The sequence below is a fragment of the Hemiscyllium ocellatum genome, chromosome 17 (genome assembly GCF_020745735.1).
Source record: "Hemiscyllium ocellatum isolate sHemOce1 chromosome 17, sHemOce1.pat.X.cur, whole genome shotgun sequence".
Taxonomy (NCBI): domain Eukaryota; kingdom Metazoa; phylum Chordata; class Chondrichthyes; order Orectolobiformes; family Hemiscylliidae; genus Hemiscyllium; species Hemiscyllium ocellatum.
The window spans coordinates 12,833,318-12,847,788 of record NC_083417.1 but is presented as its reverse complement, the minus strand read 5'-3'; the positions used below and the strand labels follow the sequence as shown (position 1 = coordinate 12,847,788).

General features: G+C 41.8%; 1 protein-coding gene across 2 annotated transcripts in view; it reads right to left on the bottom strand.

Moving 5' to 3' along the window:
• The window catches only part of si:dkey-234i14.6 (uncharacterized), a 111,819-nt gene that overhangs the window by 55,874 nt on the left and 41,474 nt on the right, over positions 1–14,471 (bottom strand). The gene's annotated exons all lie outside the window — the stretch shown is intronic.

Below are 14,471 nucleotides of genomic sequence, written 5' to 3'. Positions count from 1 at the left end.
GGAGCTAGCACCAGTGCTTGATATCAGGTTTAAAATCTTTAACATCAAAAAAATTGTCTTCAGATAGCTGAAGGCTGTGCTGACCATGGGAAGGGTTGTCAAGTCTCATCATCAGTTGTTTGGAACCCAGGGATGAAAAAACACACAAATTCACTGTCAAGACTCCCACCGAAAGTCGTATGTAATTCAGTAACAAAGATAAAATAGACCTTTCCAGTTTGTTTAATCATTGGTTAATCATTGGTCAGTATCCACTACGACCAAGTAAACCTGAACGTCAAACAAATGCAGCTTTGAGAAGCTTTTGTCAAATTGTTCAAATCAAACACGGTGAAGAGGATATCAGGCGTGCAGAGTGCAATTTTACAGTCCTCAACACAGGCCAAAGCCAGCAAGTTTATCAACTTTGCAGAGTGTTTTGCGATTCCCCCTCAGTTAATAGTAGCACTCTGCCGAATCAAGGCTGCACCTTGAGGTGTAACAAAGACAAACACAGGGAATTTGATGTGAACAGATTAAACTATGTACCATCTAGAAATGTCTAAACAATCTGTTCAGAGCTGTCATTACACATACCCGATGGGTCTTCAGCACAGGCTCCCCCAGCTCAGAGCCAGACACATTACCAGTGCACCATAAGAGTCCTTAGGCACCACCTTTTTTGAATCTACCAGTTCAGAGATGTTATGACACACCTCTGGATCAGGTGAGACTTGAATTCAAACCTACTGGCTTGACACTACTGGTGTACTACAAAAGTTTATGCACAGAGTTCAATTCCCATCATCTGGTCCTCGGTTACCTCTTGACCTGACTTTCCTGATCAGCCCATCTTTCACTAAAATTGAGGTCACCCAAAATTCCACAAAACTTATCCTATCTTGCATCAGTCCCTTCAACCCTGTGCACTGACCTAGCGCCTCACCAGGCTATGCCCTAATTTACAAAGTCAGCCCAGTTTTCAAATCCTTAGCTCGCCGCATCTGTCACAGCTCTAACCTCCTCCAGTCCTACTACACAAAGTAGTCACGTTCAATTCTAGCCTCCTTTGTAATCTGGATTTTAGTTGTTCACCCTTGGGCAGCCACACTTTCATTGACAGAAGCTTGAAGCTTTCATCATTTCGAACCTAGAGCAGCACAGCACAGGCCCTTCAGCCCTCGATGTCGTGCCAACTTTTTATCCGACTCTAAGATCAAACTAACTGACGTACCTTACATCTTACTATCACCCATGAACCTATCCAAGAGTTGCTTAAATGTCCCTAATGCATCTGACTCTACTCCCACTGTTGGCAGTGCATTCTACGCACCCACCACTCTCTGTGTAAAGAACCAATCTCTGACATCTCCCCTAAACCTTCCTCTGATTACCTTACAATTATGCCCCGTCGTGATAGCCATTTCTACCCTGGGCTCAATCTTGAGATATTTTGGCTCCACTCTCCAATGATCAGAAACTGCGTGAGGATGCAAGGAATATCAAATCAGCTATTATCCTATTGAGCCTACTCTGTCATTCAAGGGGCTGAATGGCTTGCTGCTGTTCAAATTTCTTACAATTAAAACCCTTCTGGTCAGCACCCTCCTCAAACATATTAAATCTTTTAACTCTTCACCCAATGATTGATTGGTATCTATTCTTCTTGCAAAAGATGCTAAGCATGCAGTGTCGCTATTCATTTAATGGTTCAGGATTAGTTCTTGAAGATCACCGAACACTCCACATGGTGAGATTCTCAAGTGTACAAAAAATCATGAAATGATGCCATTTTTGCAAAACAGTTTTATATATCAAGCCATACAAATGCAGATTAGCATTATACAGATATCAAATAAACATCAGTTTGCTATTGTATGTTTTATGTCTTTTAACATTGTAAATTCTACCAAAAATGCTTTGTAGAACCAGAATATTTCATTACTGACCTCAAGCAAAAAGGCAGCAGCATTAAACAGGAGTTACTAAAAGCCCAGGGATGTGGTACAGAATACTGGCAGGGTTTTGCACGAGCTGAAGTTTTTAGGAGAGTGGGATTATCCTATTCCATTGCTAATAGCATCAGCAAGTCCAGAAATAAGCAAATCAGATTGGACAGATATTTCAGACAGGAGGGAATGGCTCATTGTTACTTAGATAGAAGTAGGTGGGTTTTGTGGCAAAGTGAGTCTGGGTCCAAAACTTAGTTAAGACGGTTAGTTCTTTACCCTTAGAAAGTAGTGGAGGTATGATCATTGAAATTATTCAATATCGAGTTGGATAGGTTTTCAATTAACAAGGGACTTGAGGTCTGAGGACAGATGGGAAAGTGGGATTGAGATCGTAAATATATCAACCATGATATTATCGAATGGTCAAGCAGTCTGAAAAATGGGCCGAATCACAGCAGCAGTACCGTGCAGAGGAAAACCATTCAGCTGATCATATTTGTACTAGTTCTCCAAATAAGCACCATGAATCAGAGCCATGCTCCAGCCTTTTCCTGCTTCCATGTCTTTTAATAAAAATATTAAGGTTTGCAAACACCCTACTTTGATCAGCAACACTGACCAGGCAGGGGGAATAGAATCAGTGGCAAGGGAGTTTTAAAATATAAATGAAAGACAAGTTTGTACATCACACCAGGCTGGATGTCAAACACAGGCAGATTTGGCAAGAACAGAGAGAGAGAGAGAGAACAGGACGTGGACATCATAAAATGAGAAGTGGAGCCCAATGCTGGGTGAGAACACGATTCCAAACACGGTCTCACATCGATTTCAGTTGACAGTACAATCAATTCCTACTGCACTCAGGTCCAAACCTCAACAAACAGCAATTCTACACCTTCCAACCGTGCATGAAACACCTTTGATGTGAGGAGACTAAACAATCTGTGGGATCCACATGCCAGAGTCCTGGGAAACCTTTTGTGTTACTGCAAACATTTCTAAAGTTCATCTTCAAAGCATTTTGTTTTAAAGAGCCGAGCCTTGATGGGGATGTATGTTCTCAAAAAAAGAATTCTTAAACATGCCTTTGTTTGGAGAAAGGCAGCACTATTTGCGATTTATGAGTGCAAATGGGACCAAAATGTCACCCTCAGCTAATCCAAGGAGGGAATTACCAAGGCTGCTAAAATGTCACGAATTCAACTTGCCAGTTCATAGTCCATATTACAAAACGTTTGTTCGACTCCAAATGCTTTCCAAAATGACCTGGCAAGCCACTGACTTGGAATGCTTCAAGCCATCACTGGCATCTCTCCCTCCCACCAATCCCACATCCAATTTCCCAGAACAAGGAACAATGGACAATGAGATGTTTGGAAGGAAACACATTTAAAAACAAAGAGAAAAGCAATCGTTAAAATGCATTCTGAGTTGATTTGTTTTTCAAAACATGAAGCTGTGCAAAAGAAAACATTTGTCTGCATTGGTACTATTAATCTCTGGGTCAGAAGACTGCTGTTTCGAGTGCTGCAGGAGGACTGCAGGATGGGAGATGAAGGAATGTTTCAGAACAGTACTCGTGGAACAAGGCACTGCCAGAAATGTTGATTAAAATACTCCTCAAAACTGCAATGTCTCAATTGGGGAATTCTGGTTCAGTTTTTTGGGTCAAGGATCAGGTACGATGTCAAAGCAGTTTCTGACGACACCGGATTCCAGCAAGTGAAGGCAGGCCAGCTGACATTAAAGGGGTATCTCAAAGAGTTTAGAATAAAGGGATGGAGAGATTTGAGGAAGGAAAAAGTGATTGTTTTGGAGGTGAAAGAAAATGTAAAAGCAGAAAAGATTTTAAGTTCTCACTCACCTGGTCTGAAATGTTTTTTAATATAACATTTTTTATTGAGAAAAAAATAGATTTTTTAATATTACAAATACAAAACAATGAAATTCAAAACAGTACAAAAACCCCAAATAATAAATGAATTATTACTATTGATTTGTTTGTTGTTGGTTATTTATTTATTTAGTTAAACAGCTAGTTTAGGTTTTTTTAAAATTCTATATTTTTCTATGTATGTTCATATATTTGTACATGAGGGTGGGTTGGTGATTTTTATTTATTATTTGGTCTTTAATTTTGAGGTGGAAGTTAGAGTCATAGAACACAGAAACAGACCCTTCAGTTCAGCTAGTCCTCATTGGCCATGTTCCCAAACTAAACTAGTCTCACTTGCCTGCGTTTGGTGCATATTGCTCCAAACCTTTTCTATTCATGTACTTATCCAACTACCTTTTAAAATCTTGTAACTGTATCAGCCTGCATCACTTTCACTGGCAGTTCATTCCGCACACAAACCACTCTTTAAAGTTGGGGGTGGGACGGGGCGTCACACCTCATGTCCCTTTTAAAGCTCTCTCCTCTCACCTTAATATATGCCCACAAGGTTTGAACACCCCTTTCCGAGGAAAAAGACCCTTGTCATTCACCTTATCTATACCCCTCATGATTTTATACACCTCACTAAGTTCACCTTTCAATCTCTTACACTTCCAGGGAAAAAAAATGTTCCAGTTTTTCCAGATCAGACAGGAGAGGCTTACAGCACAAGAGGTGGCTGCCCAGGTCATCATGTCAATGCCAAAGATCTGACTACAGTAACGCAAAATCTCCAGCTTTTGCTCCATAGCTTGGGAGGCAGTGGCAACACAAGACAATATCTTAATCTTGCTTCAAAGTTACAACTTCTGACTCAATCACCTTTTCAGGCACTGACTTCCAGACACCCAGCAGTCCGAGTGGAAAAATGTCTTGCCTTTTTGCTTCCTACCTCTTAAAAACAAAGCCCTCTTTTCTCTGGTTACTGACCCTCGAATGGGGGAAAAAAGCCCAACAACCTTATCAATGCTCCTCAAATCAATCAGAATCTCCATTCTCCCCCAAAGCTTTACTCCAAGCACAACAACCCCAGTCTGTCGAGTCTTCAACTGTAGCCCAGACCTTCCAGCCCAGGCCACTGTCGTGGTAAATATCCGTCTCTATTGCAATTACATCTTTCCTATAATGTGACCACTAGAGCTGCACAGAGTATTCCAGTTGTGGGTTAATTGGTGATGAACACAGTTCCCAGTATAGCCTCCAATTCTATGCCTTGGCTAATAAAGACAAGTATTCCTTCTTAACCACCTTGTCTACCTGTGCTGCTACTTTCAACTATCTGTGGATATGCATCCCCAAGTCTTACCGAACTTCAGTATTATCCAGATCCTATTGTCCATTGTGTAATTCCTTGCTTCTATAGTTTCCCCACTCCCCCAACCTTCCAAGTGCATTACCTCTCACTTTTCAGAGTTAAATTCCATTTGCCAAAGTTCTGCAAATTCAACCAGTCTGTTGATACCCTCCTGCAGTTTATGGCTAGCTTCTTCATTATTTACCAACTTACCAATCTGTGTAATCCACTTACATTTTGGTCATACCCTTCACATTTAATTTCAAGTTATTAAATGTATACCACAAACAAGGAACCCTGGCACCAAGTCATGAGGAAATGCATTGGAAACTGATTTCCAGTCACAGAAGCCTACTATCACTTTGCCTCAGCCAATTTTGGATCTATTTTGACCAGAGAACCTTCTCAAAATGCTGAAGTCAATATCGACAACAGTAAATGCATTACCCTCATCAACGCCCCTCATTACCCAGTCAAAAAACTAAATGAGCGAAAGGGAGGACTGCAGATGCTGAAGATCAGAGTCGAAACGTGTGGCGCTGGAAAAGCACAGCCGGTCAGGCAGCATCCGAGGAGCAGGAAAGTCGACATTTCGGGCATAAGCCCTTCATCAGCAATTCTGATGATGATCCTGAATTCCTGATGAAAGACTTATGCCCGAAACGTCAACTCTCCTGCTCCCCGAAAAACTAAATGATCCAATTTGTCAAACACAGACTTCCCTTAACAAATCCATGCTGGTTACCCTGATTAATCCAGGTCTCTCCAAACGCAGATATGTTCTGTCCTTCAGAATTTGCTCTCAAAACTTCCTCACCAAAGAGGTCAGACAGACCGGCCTGCAACCTCTTGGTCTACTTTGTTTTTTGAAACAGGGAAAAAAACAAATCAGTGGGAGAAACAGCTGCACCCACCAGTCCACTAGCACCTCACTTGTGGCCAGAATTTGGTGTTAAAAATTATTGCCGAAGTCCCTGATATCGATTCCCTTAAAAGACTGGGATACATCTCATCTTGACCAGTGGATTTAACCACATTGAAGTCTGCTAAACCTATTACTTCCTCTCTCTCCGAAATGTCTTCTAACATTTCACTATCTGATTGTGTTGGCCTTACAGCGGAAAAGGACAAAGTCATCAACGAGGACTGTGCCCACACCTTCTTGGTGCCTATACCGAGTTACTTCTCTGGTCCCTCATGGTTATTTCTCTTGCTCTTTATTGAAGCAAACAAAAAACCCTTTGGTGCAACGTCAGGTTGGAAGGTCAATGCAGGGTTGATGAGGACTCCAAGGCCAATCTAGTTCACCCAGATTAAATGGCCAACAGCTATTGGAAGGGGCAGACTGAGAGTGAATCTGGTTACAAGGAGACAGAGCTTGCAGCAGGGGATGACATCATGACTCTGTTGTTCTTACTTAGCTAGAATAAAATAACGATTCAGATCTGAATTCTGGTCAAGATGCAATTGCAGAGAGGTAATGGAGGGCTCAAATATGCGGTGATTGATACAGCGAGGTTTCAGTGTTTAGAAAGCTGATCTTATGTTTCTCGAAGAAAGGCTAGCAAATGTGGATCTTTGGAAAACCCAAAAGGGACTTTCCCCACTTTATCCAAAGGACACATGCATTCTAAGGAGGCTGTCACTGCATTGACCTGTCAGCCAAAACCATATCAGGGGATATCGAGAAAGCAGTGAGGGAGGGAAGACATGTCAAAGTGCTTTTAGATTAGATTACTTACAGTTTGGAAACAGGCCCTTCGGCCCAACAAGTCCACACCGACCCGCCAAAGCGCAACCCACCCATACCCCTACATTTACCCCTTACCTAACACTACGGGCAATTTAGCATGGCCAATTCACCTGACCCGCACATCTTTGGACTGTGGGAGGAAACTGGAGCACCCGGAGGAAACCCACGCAGACACGGGGAGAACGTGCAAACTCCACACAGTCAGTCACCTGAGTCGGGAATTGAACCCAGGTCTCAGGCGCTGTGAGACAGCAGTGCTAACCACTGTGCCACCGTGCCGCCCACAAAGGTATGTTGCTGCAAGGTATAAGAATATTGCTGCAAATGTGTTGCTGGTCAAAGCACAGCAGGCCAGGCAGCATCTCAGGAATAGAGAATTCGACGTTTCGAGCATAAGCCCTTCATCACTCATTCACTGCTTCACTACACCCTACTCACCAGTTTTGATTCCACCTTTCCTCTCTCGCTCTCACACATTCATTTTAGAATGAGTTGTGGGCGGCACGGTGGCACAGTGGTTAGCACTGCTGTCTCGCAGCGCCTGAGACCCGGGTTTAATTCCCGACTCAGGCGACTGACTGTGTGGAGTTTGCACGTTCTCCCCGTGTCTGCGTGGGTTTCCTCTGGGTGCTCCGGTTTCCTCCCACAGTCCAAAGATGTGCAGCTCAGGTGAATTGGCCATGCTAAATTGCCCGTAGTGTTAGGTAAGGGGTAAATGTAGGCGTATGGGTGGGTTTCGCTTCGGCAGGTCGGTGTGGACTTGTTGGGCCGAAGGGCCTGTTTCCACACTGTAAGTAATCTAATCTAATCTTATCTTCCTCTGCAAGTACACATAAAACAATTTGACCCAATATCAATAACCTTCACGCAGCATGGCTCTGTACTGGCAATACTTTTGAACCAACTAATTCATAATATTTTAATAGACTTTCCTTGGATTGTCCCTCACTAGAAAAGTATTTTTTCCTCTTATATTCACTGGGTTGTGGTTTTATTTCATATGTTATTTACAATTTGTAGTTTGCCAAATTAGGCAGTAAGTCAGGACCTTCAGTTTCAATTTCACACAAAAGCAGGAGAAATGACTTTATGATCCAACTTAGGATTGTCTCATTCGTGACGCAGCAAGTTTTCTTTAACACAGAAGAACTCATTCAGTGTGACCCATATACCATTTTCATAGTTCTTGCTCATCTACCTGTTCTATCCTATCCAGGAATCTAGGCATCAATTCTTCCCTCTGTTGAAAGCTGCCTAACTGCACTTGGGTACAATTATGGCTTAACTGGGACTTTTTTCACTGGAGCGCAGGAGGTTCAAGGGTCACCTTATAGAGATTTATAAAACCATGACATGCATAGATAAGGCGAAAAGTGAGTGTCCTTTCCCTAAGGTGGGAGATTTCAAGGCCAGAGGCATTTTTTTTAAAAAAAGGGACGAGGAGAAAGATTAAAAAATAACATGAGAGGCTTTTCTTCTTAAAACTACAGTGATTCATGTTTGGAATGAACTTTGAGGGGAAGTGGTGGATGCGGGTCCAGTTACATTTAAAAAAATTCAGATAAGTACATGAATAAGAAAGGTTTGGAGTGATAGGGGCCAAGCGCAGGCAAGTGGGACTAGTTTAGTCTGGGATTATGTTCAGCATGGATGGGTTGAACCGAAGGGTGTGTTTCCGCGCTGTATGACTCTATGATTTCTAATTTTGCTTCCTACTTCCAATTTTAATAACTTGGTTCTCCTCCCTGTTCTTTCACAAACAGCAGCCGATGCTAGATCAATTAAAAGTTTAAATCAGAGATAGACACATTTTTGTTAAGCAAAAAGGTAGGTGTATGGGCCAAAAGTTAGGTGTATGGAATGAAGCCAGAGATCAGCCATGATCTCACTGAATGATGGAACAGGCTTGAGGGACTGAATGGCCTACTCTTGTTCCTATGTTGCTTCATGAACGAAATGGAAGCTCACTTTTAAATCAAGGACACACCAATACTGTAACAACAGCTTGTCAGTATCCAAGACAGAAGTTATTAGGTGATATGACAATACAGAGACTATGTACATTTGAAACCGTGAGATCCCAAATCATCGTATACCTTGGGAGGACAAGCTACAGAGAATCCAGTTCACTCAGCAAGACTGAGCTAGCAAACAGAAGAATGTGCATTCTGCGACATAAATTCTGATCATCATACACTTCATCTTTTAACAGAAAACAAACAAATAAAACACATAAGCAAGTGGGGATATGGGAATAATAAAAGTCCAAAGCTTACAAGTTTGTTACAGGAAAGAAAAATGCTCAAAAACAAATGTTGTCATAAATAATTTAAAAATCACAACACCAGGCTATAGTCCAACAGGTTTATTTGAGAGCACTAGCTTTCAGATTGATGCTCCTTCATCAGGTAGCTCTCTGAAAGCCAGTGCTTCCAAATAAACCTGTTGGACCATAACCTGGTGTTGTGTGATTTTTTAACTTTGTACACTCCAGTCCAACACCGGCTCCTCCACATCATAAATAATTTAGATTTATTAATAAAGAACTGAAAGGTTTCCTCAGTTGGACAGAGGATAAATTGGACATCATGTAAAGATATAGTTGTGGACAGGAAAATGTTTTGCTTCCCAGAACTTGCAAAACTTAATGTTAATGAGAAATCTTCATAGCAGCTGTGTTCTGGAATATTTCAAACATCTGCTTGAATAGATCAATAGATAGGAGGAGAAACACAGAAATAAAATTCAATGGTTCATTTGTCTAACTTTGATTTCCCTTTACTTATTTGTCAAAACAACTAGCAATTATGTTCTCCTGTTGCCAGCATTGGATCATGTCAGACAAGAGGTTATTTAGCCTGGTAAATCAATGTCAATGCTTTCCTCAGGAGCTATGCCATTAGTTCCATTCCTCTATACTCCTGCAATGATAAGATAATACTGTGGGGCACAACTTTTGATAAAGTCCATTGGGTGTGACTGGATGTACTACAGAATTCCACCCAATATGGTGTCCAAGTCAATAAATATTTCAAGCCCATCAGGAAGCTGCATTCACCAATTTCTTTTGTTTGGCCACCATTTGCTACTTGCACGAAATTTTCAAAATGAGGTTGATCCAAGGCGCCATGTTTTCATTAATGAGAAACTAATCAGCCATTAATTGAAGCTATATTTATCTGAAGATGCTTGGCAGTATATAGAGCTTGAATTCCACAATATGAAAATAATACAAACTTTTCATCCTAATTTTGCTTCCTACTTCCAATTTTAATAACTTTGTTTTCCTCCCTGCTTTTCCACAAATAGCAGCCAATGCTATATCAGTTAAAGTTTAAATCAGAGATAAACATATTTTATTAAGCAAAGATATTAAAGGATATGGGCCAAGAGGAAGATGTGTGGAAGGAAGCCAGAGGTCAGCCATGATTGCACCGAATGATGGAACAGGCTTGAGGGACTGAATGGTTTCCTCTTGTTCCTGTGTTGCTTCATGAACTAAGTGGAAGCTCAATTTTCAGTAATTTGCATCCATCAGGACAAATGCAAGAATGCCAAATTTCAAAAAATGTATACGTCAGGAATGTGGCATAATTGGCTCACAAATAACTGATGTAAAAGCCAGACAGAAGGGGCTGGATTTTAGAGACCATCTGCAGCTGGAAAAATAGGAATGGAGTGGTGCCATCTCATAAGAAAGGGAGACATGCTATTGTTAGAAATGCCAAGCAGCAGGGGTGCCATCTGCCTGTGGTCCAATTGGGACACAAGTGGGCAATGAATGGTGGGTCAAGAGCCTTCTCCTGCTGTCAGACAGGCCTGTAACAAGTGTGCAGTCCAGCGGGTCATTCTGGCCACTGCACAAAAGACACGGGAGGACACAACAAAATGCTTCCTTCCAGAGTCTCTTAAGATCAACTGGAGACCCATCCCAACTCTCTCACTGTCAGCATAACCCATCTCCGCCTTCTCTGGAACCAGTCTGTGAAATCCCACATCTTCCTGGAATTTCTGCTCCTCTGTCTAGTTGCAGTATCAGCAATGACCACTATTCCCAATAACACTGCTGGTGTCAGATTGGCCACTGGTTTTAGGAGGCAGGACTTCTCCAGAAGGAGGGCTGGAAATCTTGCCTCAAATTATTAAGCAGCCAGAAAAAAATAAAATGGATTGAGTTGGTCACCTACCACAATATTCACACCAGGAAGTCTGTCCGTCCGTGTACAATCCAGCCAAGTGTCCCACAGTGAGACAACGATCCCACTTTGATACCCCAAGTTGAACAATAGATGTCACTCGGGGTTCCCATAAAGACCCATTTCTCCACCTCATGATAGTGCCAAAGAGGCAGGGACCTTGTTTCTCACTGAGAGACAGCCCTTCCGACAGTTTAAACCCTCCACGATCACCCCATCTTAGTTTTGTGTGAAGGAAGTGTTAGGAGAAAGTTAAACTGCAGATACTGGAGATGTGAGTTTCAGAGTGTGGTGCTGGAAAAGCACAGCAGGTCAGGCAGCATCTGAGGAGCAAGAGAATCGACGTTGAGCATAAACTTTTCATCAAGAAGATGCATTCCTTTTGAGCTTATGTCCAAAACATTTATCCTCCTGCTCCTTGGATGCTGTCTCAACAGCTGTGCTTTTCCAGCATCACACTCTTCAACTTTGAAGGAATCATTAGCTCAGATTTATCCAAAGTGTCATAGGTGGAATAAAGGTCACCAAATTGTAACTGTTTCTCCCTCCACATCTGTTCCCTGACCTGCAGTACCACTAGCATTTTCAGCTCGGTTTTGTTATTGTCATTTTCCAGTATTTGCATTATTTCACCTGACCTCATATAGTTGAATCTTATGCTATCACATGAGGCAATTAAGGAAAGAGACAATTTTGTTGGGATAGCTAAGGGAATGAAAAAATAAAGTCATGCCTAGTGTTATCTATATTGTAATTTTTTTTTGTCTCAATTTTCTCTACAGCTCACTGGATATGTAGCATCATAGCTATCAGCCATTATCCTGCGCTGTACCTAAAAAGCATGTCCTCCCATGGTCCAACATTCTGCCAATGTTATCAGTGAGAAGATCAATCTTGAGCTGGACATGCAGAATGGCACATTTTCCAGCTGAAACCTCTTGCCATCCTCGAAGAGAGAGAGAGATGTTGATACGAATTATATTATGGTATCCTGATGTATATGAACAGGGTAGAGATAGGGTTTAATGAATCTGTCAATGAGCTTGAAGTACGCTCTGATGTAACAGTAGCCTCAGTCATGAGATGAGACAATGCCAGGTGGTCAGAATCTATATAACTCTGTAGCATTACCATCATTTACTTAGTGTTCATAAATGTTTAAGATGACCTAGAAGACTGGCTTGAGCTGGTGTGTAGATCCAAAAGACCCCATACTAAAAACCAGAGAGTGTCCTCAGTTTGTGTTTTATTTATACCAGTTAATCACACGCAGTGATAAAATCATTGACCATCTTGTCAACTCCAAAGCAATGTTTGCTTTTAAGAAAAATCCAACATCCACAATTGAATTGTAGACATATTTAAATAAAAACTCATTCAGACCTGTGAAGTCTCCCACACAGATGAGACTTGGACCTGGGCCTTCTAATCCAGAGAGGAGCACTACCACTTTGCAACAAGACTCTTGTTGGACTAATTAAATTGCACCCGAGTTTCCTAAATGCAAAACCACAGAGATAGTTAAGGCAATTAGCATATATTCCATTAAAGATGTAGTTTATGAGGAAGAGGATAAATAAAAAGTTCAAATTGATATATTAAGGGTGTGGTGAGATTCATGGAATCAGAAAGCAAAAAAGAGGCCCTTCAGCCCATCAAGTCTGCACTGAAACTGAGAAACACCTGATCTTGAGCCTAATCCCATTTACCAGCACTTGGCTCATAGCTTTGAATGTAATGGCATTCCAAGTGCTCATGCAGTTACATTTTCTAGGAATTGAGGCAACGCATTCCAGACAGTTACCACCCTCCGGGTAAAAAAAAAAGTTTTTCCACACATCCCCCAAAACCTACCTTAAACCTGTGTCCCCTTGTGACTGACCCTTCAACTAAGGGGAACAGCAGCTCCTTAACCACACTGCCTATGCCCCTCTTCATCCTGTATACCTCAATCAGATCACCCCTCAGTCTTCACTGCTCCAACAAAAATAACTGAAACCTATCCAACCTTTCTTCAAACTTAATTTTCCATTCTCAGGCAGCATCCTGGTGAATTGTCTCTGTAACCCCTCCAGTGCAATCGCATCCTTCCTATAACATAGCAGCCAGAACTGCACACGATCCCCAGCTGTGGTCTCACTAAAGTTCTTACAACTCCAACATAACTTCCACAGTCTGCTTTTGTAAATTATGCCTTAAATGATAAAGGCAAGTGTTCCATATGGCTTTTTCACCACCCGAACATGCCTTCAGAGATCGATGCATAAACAAAAAAAAATGAAAGGTGTTCACTAATTGGGTTAAACAAAATTTAAGAGTTCAGTAACAGCCTGTGTAAATCTATGTGAAGAGACACAGGCTACCAATATCAGTAACATAATTAAATTTGTTTCCCAGAACAAGCTGAGGAGTTCCATTTTTCCTTAAAGGAGAAAAGCCATCTCAGAAATAGAGTGAAAGCCATACTTGTACTCATTGGTTTATTATGCTATATTGAAAATCACACTGAAGTACACTGTAACAACAACTTTCATACAGGACTTTGAACAGCTGGTAATTCAGAGCTGCACTAGACCTGGTAGAAAGGAAGACATGAGGGAGAAAAGATAGTATGGGAAGGGGGTGGAGTGCAGATGTGCTTGGGCAAGGGAGCTGAATATTGTCACCATGGCTGCAACAGAGAAGCATGCACTACTTATTTCTTCAGCTCAATTCTTTTAATATTGCTTCCTTGACCAGGCTGGTTACCATGCTCAGAGTTTAAAATTAAAATTAAATTCCCTACAGTAAGAAAACAGGCCCTTCAGCCCCACAAGTTCACACCGACCCCTGAAGAGTACTCCACCCAGAAACCAATCCCCTACATTTACCCAACACTACGGGCAATTTAGCATGGCCAATTCACCTGACCTGTACATCTTTGGATTGTGGGGGGAAACCAGAGCACCCGGAAGAAACCCACACAGACACGGGGAGAACGTGCAAACTCCACACAGACGGTTGCTCAAGGCTGGAATTGAACCCGGGTTCCTGGTGCTGTGAGGCAGCAGTGCTAACCAGAGCCATGGTGCCACCCTAAGTTAGCTTGGGTCATTACACTACATCAATTTATTTTTAAAATGGGTCACAGCTTGTCGTTATGCGTGTGTGTAAACAGTAGATTCTATTTATTCACAGAGGAAGCAGATTGAGTGAATCATGTTGGGGTACAGGTAATGTCAGTGTTACTTTGCCTAGCGTGCACGTGTTGTGGACCAGGCCAGACCCCCTCAACACATTTCAAGGAAGCCCAGACACTAACTTTCCTAGTTATTTTAAGCAGTTGTAAAGTGGAGATTCAAGGAGTAATGCAGCTGACCCA